This window comes from Leptonychotes weddellii, chromosome 13 (genome assembly GCF_054177405.1).
Source record: "Leptonychotes weddellii isolate Sample4059 chromosome 13, ASM5417740v2, whole genome shotgun sequence".
Lineage (NCBI taxonomy): Eukaryota > Metazoa > Chordata > Mammalia > Carnivora > Phocidae > Leptonychotes > Leptonychotes weddellii.
The window spans coordinates 51,957,524-51,968,761 of NC_138381.1; the positions used below are offsets into that span (position 1 = coordinate 51,957,524).

At 41.5% G+C, this 11,238-nt stretch overlaps 1 protein-coding gene across 1 annotated transcript in view; it reads left to right on the forward strand.

Annotated features, from left to right (window-relative positions):
* PTPRM (protein tyrosine phosphatase receptor type M) overlaps positions 1-11,238 on the forward strand; it is a 712,816-nt gene that overhangs the window by 478,296 nt on the left and 223,282 nt on the right. The gene's annotated exons all lie outside the window — the stretch shown is intronic.

Here is an 11,238-nt window from a genome sequence, read left to right on the forward strand (position 1 = left end):
GCAGTGGCACATCTGCAAGTCAAATGCATTGAATAATTTAGGGAAGTTTTTAAAAAATTGAATGGCTTAGAGTCATGCTGTTGAACTGTGTGCTTCTTTGTAGAAGGAAAAGCACACAGAAAGAATTTAGCTAAGAGAAATTAGCTTGTCCATCTGTACTGTCTCTAAAGGTGTATGGACATATGTATAAACTCGTAGGGAAAGAGTCCGGTAAATTACTCCAGACTGAAGGTGAGTGGTCAGAGAACCCCAGAAGACAAATTTTTGTCCTGCAGCAAAAGCAAGCCATTGTCAAGATTTCTAACAGAATTACATGGGCAGGATTCAAATTCTGGTCTCAGAGACATGATCAACATTGTAGTTTGTGGCAGGTATAGGCGTGGCTCAAGCTGAGTAAGAACATTCAGCTGTTTTCCATAGAATTTCCACTCCAGCAATTGTTTTAAGTGTATGAAACGAAGGAATATTCTCTAACGTTTAAGAAAAAAAAAGTATAGCTTAACTCATGGTAACAATTCATAAATCTTCAAGTTTTTCTGTGAGCTTATTATTTTGGCAAATAAAAGCAACTGAAACTCAGGAAACATACAGACTGAGTTTTGTAAGGTGAAGGAATGTAGGCTAATACTACTTCTTCCTCTCCTGGCATTCTGTACATATTTCCAGTCCTCTGTTTCAGGGCCTAAAAGCTATGAAGTTCTTATTAACAGTTCTGCTTCTGTCGCTTCCAAGTTTCTTTTTAAGCACATTTCTTTTACTGGTTGAAGTCCTACTTGTTACAGACTCTTTCTTATCCGGAATTTGTGAAGTGCTCTTCCCAAACAGTGGAAGTACTTAAGGGATAGTGTGAAGACACCTTAACATAAGCCCTCCGCTCTAAAACCTTCATATTTAAGGACTGGCCCATGGCCCATGGTTGGGTTAGGTGTCCAAGTTGAAGGTAACCTGAGATCCTTGAGCAAGTCGGACCCCCAGCTGGCACCATTGTTGTCAGCAGACCGTTAAAAATGGGTTGGCCCCACTATCCTATAAATAAGTGTGGTGGGAAATATAGTGAAAGAACCCCCTTCTCAAGCTTTGCCTGTATCTACTACTTCCATATGAAGCATGCTGTTTACTAGGCATGAAGTAAGTGAAACTCCTGAACATAGATTTCTCTCTAAAACTTGAATAATTAAGAAGATACCTCATAAATCAGCCTCCTTCACAATGCTTTCAGATCCAGCGTATCTTGTTATTTGGGAACTAGTCTGTGAAGGACACATACATTGCTGTACTGTATGGCTGCCATTCTTTTAAGGGCTGCAGGATATCTCCATCATTTACTTTGCTTTATTAGAGATTAAAATGTTAGAGTGTTAGAATAAGCCTCAAAAACCAGTAAAAACTACTCCCGATCCTTTTTCAGTATTTACTGCTGATTTTAATGATGGTCAATCTAACCCAGATAAATTCAAAATCAAGTAATAATCCTTTTGCATTTTCCATTTGCATCAGCCATCAACTTTGATAGCAGTAACACTGTCTTTTTTAAGAGACTTATTCATGAGTCATACTGCAAGCTTGAGACTTAATGCATTCAATCACTGATCTGACATTTATTGAGCACCCTCTGTGTGCCACGTATAGATCTACTAACTCTTATAAAGAGCTTTACTCTGTATGGTTGCCCAGGCTCTTGGCATCAGGCATTTTGCATTAGTCACATCAAAACCTACGTACACATGTGCTCTTAGGAATGAAAACTTACTGTCATGCTCGTCATTTAGCAGTTAGGAAAAGACAACAGTTTTGTAACTAATGGGCGAAAAGGACATGGATTGCCAAACCTTTCTCATCGTGTGGAGCAGCTTAGGAAATGGTCCCTGGGACAATTCTGAATGCTGCACATCTGTGACCCATTAAACTGTTCTGGTTTTGTTTATTCGAACAATATGGTCCCTTCCAGAAGCCAACAGGAGACGCATGAGGGATACATTCTGAAGTGCCCTCGGCAATGTTTTTGTTCATTTTGTTGTATCTGTGCTGACATCACACTCTTAGAAGTGCTATTCAAGGCTGTGCTTATACTGGGAAACCTTAGCAAGATAGCCCTCTGCAGCATAGCTCCTTTGTCCCAGAACTCGGCACATGTGGCTTGGGTTTTCCGTGGGACCTCACTCAAAGAACACAAGCACCCTGGTGACCTGATGTCAGCACCAGGACTGTGCTGTACACAGCAACCTGCTTCTAAACATTAGCTGATCTGATTCACTGAACAAGGCAGATCAAACCGCAGAATGCTAGTGTATTGGATGAGCGGGACTGTCACTGCACTGGGCAGTGTTTCTTAAAACTTGTTTTCTGCTGTCAACAGTGAGAATATGTCATCATCCAATATACACACATAGACCTACACATTAGTTTAACTGAAGCAAAGGCATTAGAAAACATACTGCTAAGGCTACTCACTGAATAAGATGCACTCTGATGTGTTCTATTCTGTTCCATCTTATTCTATTTTTAAAAAAATTCTGGTCACTACCTACTAAACTGATTTAATTTCCCACTCTTGGGTTGTAACCCCCAGATTTAAAAAATGCTTTACTCAACCACTGGATTTAGGAGATTATAAAAGGAAACAATATATAACTGGAATAAAGGTCCTATCTACCTGAAAACCACTCTAAAGAGTGCACACAGAGAAAGTTCTAGAAACTGGAAATGCTTCTGGTTTCTACTTTGTTCCCTTTATTATGTGATTAATTGTCTGTAATATAGTACTGCTTTGGGAAGAAAATTAAAAGCTGTACATGCTAGAAAGTTCTTTTTAAGATTTTTTAGTTAATTTTATAAATATCTCTAGGCTGTTTATTTTATATTAAGATATTTCTGCTTATGATTTAATAACCCAGCCAACTCTGAAATGCTGTGGAGAATGTTTTCCTTAAACAAATTTTTTATCATCCATTTTGGTTAACCCATTCATCTAATATGATAAGATCTGTATCTTAGAATATTTATAAACAAAGTGACTTCTGGGATTCAGGTACAGATCAGATATATCAGAGCATGTAGAATTACTTGCTAGATATAATTAGTACTGAAAAAAAAAAAAGAGAGAGAACTAGCCAAAGATTATTCCCACACAGTTTCAAGTTTTGAAAAATACACATGTAGCATATGTCTGTATTGTCAAAGATAAACACAGCTGGACATTAAAGCTGTAAAAACATTTTATTCAGTAACTACTGACTGTAGGGGATAGAGGTGGGCTCCATTTTGATTTTTGCAGAGGGGACTGGCATTTTAAAGGGAGAATGAGGAGATAGGGAGGATGTGAGCAGGGGCTCAGTAGAGTCAGGGGAGTGAAAATTTACAACAATCAGGAAGGGTGTGTTGGTCCACGAGACACCCATCTGGTTGGCTAACTGGCATTTATCCAAGTTGGGCCACTCCCCTCCCTCAGAGGCTGGGACACTGGGGCCCTGTCTTCAAGTGTCACTGGAACAAACCGTGAGTTCTTTGGGCAGGCTCGAGTTTTCTCAGGTGAGCATTTTAAGGGGGATCAGGCCACCTGGGTCTGCAGCCTTGAACAGTTAGAAACCATCAGTGTTCAAGTCTTTACAGGCCAAGGTTGAGGCCTAGGGGAAGAAGGGCTCAGGGGAGCCGGCTGGAGTTTGGTCACAGAGAGAATCTTTGCCAGTATGTAGGCAAAGTGATCATGAAATAAATCCCAAAGGATTTCTTTTTCTCCTTAATGTGGCTCTTAAAGCAAATAGCGTTTTTATTATTTTTATTTATTTATTTATTTTAGAGAGAGTGTGCACATGGCGGGAGGTGTAGCGGGAGAAGGAGAGAATCTCAAGCAGACTCCTCTTGGAGGTGAGCCTGACACAGGGCTCCATCCTATGACCCTGAGATCATGACCTGAGCCGAAACCAAGAGTCGGACTTTTTTTTTTTTTTGAGTCGGACGTTTAACTCACTAAGCCCTCCAGGCACCCCAATAGAGTTTTTTTTTTTAATGTAAAATCTAAAACATGGAAGTCACTGAACTAGATTCCACTGAGGAAGTCAAGCCACTGAGTGTACGAGGGACGCTATGCTAGAGACTTCCACAGGCATTATTTCACTCAGTCTCACAACAGCCACCTGAGAGAACATCGTCACACTTTTCAGTTGAGAAAAGGAAGCTCAAAGGAATTAAACACCTCCACAGGCCCCAGAGTACTGAAATGCAGTCAAGTCAGGGAGAGAAATCAGATTCCAGGCTTTGTGACTTGAGCCCTGGGCTCCTCTGACCTCAGCATCTGTTTGAACTTCTCCCTTTTTGCCCTCCGTGCCCTCCGCACTCTCCTCTGTCCCCTCCTGGGCTCCTCAGGCCTCACTTGCTTCCCACCCAGCCCTGACACCCCATGCAGCCCTGTCATTTGGGTTTTTATTGACACCTGGGCCCTCTGGGCCCCTCGCCCCCTTGCCCTCACCGCACATCATCCTGCTCCCCAGCCTGAGAACCTCCTATTGCCTGCTTGCCTGGCTCCTGTTTTCATACTAACAGGTGTTGCTTGACAAACAGCAGAACAGGCAGATTAATTCTCCTCCAGGTAGGTGCTTTGCCCCTCACCTTGGTGTTTCCCACTGATCAGTGAATGTCCCCTGCATATGCAGTGTTAGAACACTGCCCTCCATGCCCACCCAGCTGCTCCCTCAGCCCCGAGCCCTGAGACGTCTGGCTCAGGCCTCCCCTTCCATTGCTGTGCCCTCTCTCCTGGGTGGGCTGCCTTTTGCCAGCCGTGGGACGTTCAGTTTCCGTCACAGCCCTGCTGGTCCTAGCCATTGGGTCACAGAGAAGGACACCTTTTCCTTAGGAACAAAAACTGTAATTGAAGTTCACCAGCAACAGCCCAAGGAGATTTCTCGGACACTCACTGATGAGTGGGTCTGCAGCAAATATCAAATTTAAGTAGACCCTGAAGCCCTAACACCATCTTTCCAGAACACGTGTTTCTCCTGCCACCTTTACAAAGAATGAAGGAGAGTGCTAGATCCTGTATGTCTCAGCTCATGGATTTTGAGCCCTAGGCTGACACTAGGCAGGGAGCCCAAATTAGGATCTAAATTTGGTGGTGACTGTAGGGGGCGGTACATTGGGAAAGGTAAGGATCTCAAATCCTTCATTCCACAGATGCTCGTTAATCAGTTGCCAGAGACCGTCAGCAGTGGAAGCCCTATACATTGTCTGGTCCAGTCATTCTCAAACAGTGCTCCATGGGGTTCCATGGGAAAGCCTCAAGAGCTTCCTCTCACACAGGCCTCTGGGCTGGGCAACAACTTCACGTTAGAAGTTATGGGTAGCAAAGCAGGTGGGAACATGGGCTCGAGAACTAAATCAGTCACGTTCAAATCTCAGCTGTGTCACTTACCAGCAGAGTGACCTTGTGCAAGTTACTTCAAATCTCTGTGCCTCAGTTTGCTCATCTGTGAAATGGGAGTTACAGTTTTACTCACAGTAAAGTTGTCAGGATTAAATGAAACAAGTAAAGTACTTAGTAAACCCTCAATAAATGTTAGCTATTACAGTTTCTCTACCTTAACACATTCTTTTCAATTATGGGAATGATGCAAACCCTTTCATTCCTTCATTGATTCATCAAGCACATATTTCCTAAGTGCCTGCTCTATATGGTAGACACGCTCTTGGGATATGTCAGTGAACAAAGCCTATAAAAACTCAGATATACTCAACAGTTTTACCCTATGTCTATACTGACCTCATCCCCAGCCCCTGTAATAGTGGTCTTTCTCTCTACATAAAAATATACAAATATATCCAGATTTTTTCACTACCACTTATACACTTAACTCTGCCACTTGCATTTTACATTTAATAGGCAATGAATTCTTCAAGCCTATACCTATCAATCTAAGACATTCTTTTACCTAGTTGAATATTGTTCCTCTGTAGGACCATGTGATGATCTATTCACTCAGTCCCTTGTTAAGGGACATTCAGATTTTCACCATTTTTTTTTTCCTGCTAACAACAACAATCACCACCACAAACTGGAATAAATAACCTTCTGTGTATGTTCTTTCCATTATAACATTTATTTCTTAATGATTCCCAAATGTGGGTCAAAGGATAAGTTCATTTTTTATGTACAACTGGCCGTATTCCTTTCCTTCCAAATTGTAGCAATTCATCCCCAAGTACCTGCTCAGTGCCCCTTTCCCATGGATCCACCTGCTCTGATGTTTACCACCTCATGTTTCCAGTATGGTGAGTGAAGGTGGGATTCTCCTGACTTTTCCTGAAGCTGGGCATCCTGGCCTACCTTTATTGGCCATTTGCATTTCTTCTTCTCTATTTTTTCATACTTATTCCTGTCAGTCACTCTTCTTTTGACTCCATTGTGTCTTTTGGCATAAAGAAGTTTGCATTTTCAGATAATCAGTATGTTCCCATTTTCCTCTGCTTCTCCAAGGTTTTTGTTTTGCTTGAGATCTTCACATCTCTGTGATTATTCAGCCAGTCTCCTGAATTTTAGCTTTTGAATCCGTCTAGAAATGACCACTGATAATGGTGTGGTGTATTGCCAAGGGAGAGGTCTAGCTTTTTCCAGATAGACAACAGTTAGACCGGCTCTCATTAGTAAATAAACAATTATTTTCTCACAGAATTGAAACACCGTATTGTCATATGTTAAGATACATGTATAGAGTTTGTTATGGTCCTCTTTGGGTCTTCCTACGTTATTATCATAATTTTTTATTATGCTGGCTTTTACGATATTCTGTTACATGATAAAACTAGAATTCTCTCCATATTCTTTGTCAAAAATCCCTCCCCACTGATTCCTCCTTGTCTACTTATCAGTCCTTATGATGGCTTATAGCCTTAGATGCCTCCCCACTCCCCTGATTAACATATCAGCCATGCTCCCTCCTTCACCTTTGCTCCCACTTTCCCCTTGCTTAGGAATATTCTTCCCCAGATATCCACTTGGCTAACTCTCCTACCTCTGGTAGTCCTTGCTCAGATCCACCTTCTCAACAAGGTCGGCCATGAATACTCACCCTTCTTCACCCTGCAGCCTTCCATGAGATCTGTCCCCATTCTTTCCACACAATTTGTCCCCTTAGGCTGCAACTTTCTTCCTTTTTATAACACTTCTCACCCTATGTGCTTATTTATGTTTGCTCCTATCTTTCTCCCCCTCCTAGAATATAAGCCCTCGAGGGCAGGAATCTTCATGTGCTGTTTTGTGATATATCCAAGACACTGAGAAGGTGGCCAAGTGCACACCAGGCAGTCAGGTTCCAAAAATGCCACTGAGGTTCTCATTGGAATCTTATCAAATCTATACATTATCCTGACTGTAGAAATATGATAAATCTCTCCATCAATTCAAATCTTGTTACAATTTGTCATACAAATTTGGAGTTTTCTGCATTAGCTGGCCTTGTCAGGTTTCCCTCTAAAATATATTATAGGTTCAATGACATCTCACCTTCTCGTGGCCACCACACCAGCCTGGACCACCACACACGCATTTTAACTACTCTCATGGCTCCCTGTTGACTCATTTGCCACATGGCAGCTGGACTGACTTTTGGAAATTAAAGTCTCATTCCATCACTCCTCTTCTTAACGCCCTTGAATAGCTTCCTCCTGCACTTGCATAAATTCCAAACGTCATGTCACAGCAAAGGGGGGCGCATGGTCTGGCCCCTCTCACACCTGGCCCTCACCTTCTATCACTTCCCATACTCAGTGCTGAGCTCCTTTCTCTTCAAAGCACCAAGCTGGATCCTGCACCAGATCGTCTTCCCTGGGACTGCAACTCTAACCCTAATCTTCATATTTCCAGCTCCTTCTCAAAGTTCAGGATTCAGTGTGGAGGTACTTCCCTAGACCACCATCCTGAAGCACAGTGCCTTGTTGGCCCCCAGCCATTGTCCTGCCCATCACTCTCTTCTTGGTGCAGTTGCCAATGACTGCGTGTCTCCTTCCAGAATGTGGGGGAGGCAGGGCTTCATCTCTCTATCTCACTCCAAGTGTAGTGTATGGGCATCTAGCAGGTGTTCCACATTATTTACCAAATGACTGAACAGTTGATGACCTTCCTTGTTAAATTTAGTTCCAGGTATTTTATAGTTTTCATCATATCGTTAGTAAATTTTGAGCAAATTTTGATGAGGACAGGAAGCTTTTGAATCTTTTTATTTAGCCTACTTTGGACTGATTTTATGTTAGTCATAAAATTCATCTCTTCTTTAAAGAAAAAAAATATATATATATATTTGATTCCATAGACGTTTGCACTGCAAATAAAACAGACCCATGGTTTTCAACCTATTTTTAAAAAGCACAGTTTTAGTCAGCCATTTATTTTAGCAAGAAAGGTTTAATTTTAATTTAATACCCACTCACACCAATATCATCTATTTCCTCCCACTCCCCAGACTGCATCTGACTACTTCTGTACTTCCACCTGTCAGACCCAGCCAGTGGATCTTTGTTACTCTTTGGGAGCAATAAGCTGGGACAGACCTAAGTGCAGATAGGCAGCATGTGCCCTTCTGTGGACCCAGGGTTCTCTATTTGTAAAATGAAGACATAACTAAAATCAGACTTTAGCCATACTAAGTAGCTCAGAGGACTGGATACAGCTTGAAGAGGGTGTGATTGTTTACTGAATTTGAGCTTAGTCAGTGGCAGGAACAACAAGTTCAAAGGTCCAGTGGTGGGAAGTAGCATGACCAAGAATGAAATATTGCAAAAAAGGCCCTCGTGGCTGGAGAGCAGAGAGCAAGAAGGATGTGTGATGAGTAGTCAGGTTGTACAGGCAGACCGAGGCTGACTGGGACCTCAGAAGTCACATGAAGGACTTTTGTGTTGATCCTGCAAGCAATGGACAGCCATTGAGGTATTTTCAGAGGTGGACAGGGTCAAGTTTGCACTATACCCTCCAGCCACACTACAAACATTGGAGGGCGGATGAAATAGGCCAAAGACTGGAATAAAACTCTAAGAAATATAAATTTGTCCGGCAACCTAGAGAAAAAAGAACAGAGCAGGTGGGTATGAACAGAAGAGCTAAGTGCCAGCAAACTAATACAGCCTAAGTTCCTGCCCTGGGGTCTTGACAATCTGCAGTCAGCGTGGAAGAGCAAGCACATGGTAGGGAATTTAAGGGACAAGTTCAAACATATCAAAGGAACACTCTAAGTGTCTTTGAGATGGAATGGTTTCATTCAACCTCTTGCGTGAGTTATCCACTTCATTTATTTTGAGAGCTATTTACCGAGGTATTCATATGAATCAAAACTGACAAAGAACATAAAGGATAATAAAACTCAGCAATATTGTTTGAATATATGGTCACTCAGATAAAATCTCACCAGTGTTCACTGCAGACAGTTATATTTTGCCCGTTTAAGAGTGCAGTCATTAGGCTCATAAAGTGTTATATTGGAGATTGTTAATTTTGTCGACTACAAAATATATGTAGAAATATTTTTATCTACTACTACAGGGGCTCTATTTCTTTTATCTTGATACCTCCCACAACCTGCTACTCAGTGCTTGGCACTTGAAAGACACTCAGAGACCAGCTGGAAGGAATTCATGTGTAAAAGTTAAAATTCCCTTGAAGGTATGAACTAATTTTCACACCCCATTTTTTAAGAAAAATAATATCTGTGCCACAGACAAGCTTCCAACTGTGGCTGCCATCAGGAGGAGTGGGACTCGAGGAGGGGAGGGCTGGACCAAGTGTCACATAGCCGTCCCGTGGTCAGCCTTTGTTAGCAAGTGGGACATGCAGTTCCATTCTGATAGAACTAAGTTACAACTTTGCCATCCCTTAAATACTTAGCTTTTGGGAGACAGGCTCTGCCCTGCTCCAAACATGTTCACTGTTCACACATTAGGAGACAAGTGTCACTCATTCATCCCTTAATGTGAAGAGCTTTTCCTCCCCTTGGGAAGCTTGATGTGTAATTAGCTTTGTGTTAAGAGATGCACAGAGTTCAAAAAAGTGCAATGTGTACTCTTTGCTCTCAAGGAACTTATACAAAGGATCTTTGTTAAAACCAACATAAACAAACAAAAAAGCAACATAAACAGTTGACTAAATATTCCACATCAATAAAATTTACTAATATCTTGAACAATTTGTAATAATGATAAGTGTGTAATGAAATAAGCTAGCATATATTCAGTTGTGCTCCAAAACGTAGTATCTGTATGATACCAGAGTCCTTCTCAGTGTCAGGAGCTTTGATTAAATCTTTTGAGAGAATTTTGGGTAAAAATAAAGGGAAGATAATGCCTCGTTAGGTTTCCTAATAAATAAAAATTGCCAAACTCTTCATTTAAGCTGATAATCCATTTATTGGAAACAGTGGCTGAATTAGAGCTACCATATTCCAATTAATTAGGTATCCTGATTTTTCAGATGCATTATCGTATCAGTATGGGTGACTAGCAATTCACATGCTGCCCTGTCTTAGGCATTTTTTATTATACTATATATAAGTGCTATACATACTTTGGCCATGGAGGCCAATATAGAAAGCTAGTGAGGGGAGAATTTGGTTGGAATTTCAGCATCTCTTACAAGGGTTGCTTGAGGATTCTGAAAATTTCCTTTTCAGCTGCAAAGAATGTAAAGTGAGGGGAAATTTTTATTCTTTCTGCAACACCAGCTGAATGCATTTTAATGGGCTGTAGTGTCACTGGTGATTTATTATCCCTTTTTGTTCTTTTATGTGTTATATTTGTCATTTTGCTATGGCACTTTCATCTATAAAACAGTATAGTTACAAGAAAATGGTGAGGGGATACGGGACTGCCATGGGAGATTCTGTTGCTTTTTCCTTGTCATTTTGGAGAAGGAAATACTGAGTCAAATGTCAGGCATTTAGTTTCAGAAATGATACATTTTAAAAGATGTATATTGCACCAAAATAGTATTGTTTTCCATTTTTGCTATATAAACTTAAGAATTTCTATGTAATGATTTTCAGTGTAAGAGAACAACTTCATTTTTCAAGAAGGTAGCGGGAGGGGAGGAATGAAGCGGGGGAAATCGGAGGGGTGGACGAACCATGAGAGACGATGGACTCTGAAAAACAAACTGAGGGTTCTAGAGGGGAGGGGGGTGGGAGGATGGGTTGGCCTGGTGGTGGGTATTGAGGAGGGCACGTTCTGCATGGAGCACTGGGTGTTGTGCACGAACAATGAATCATG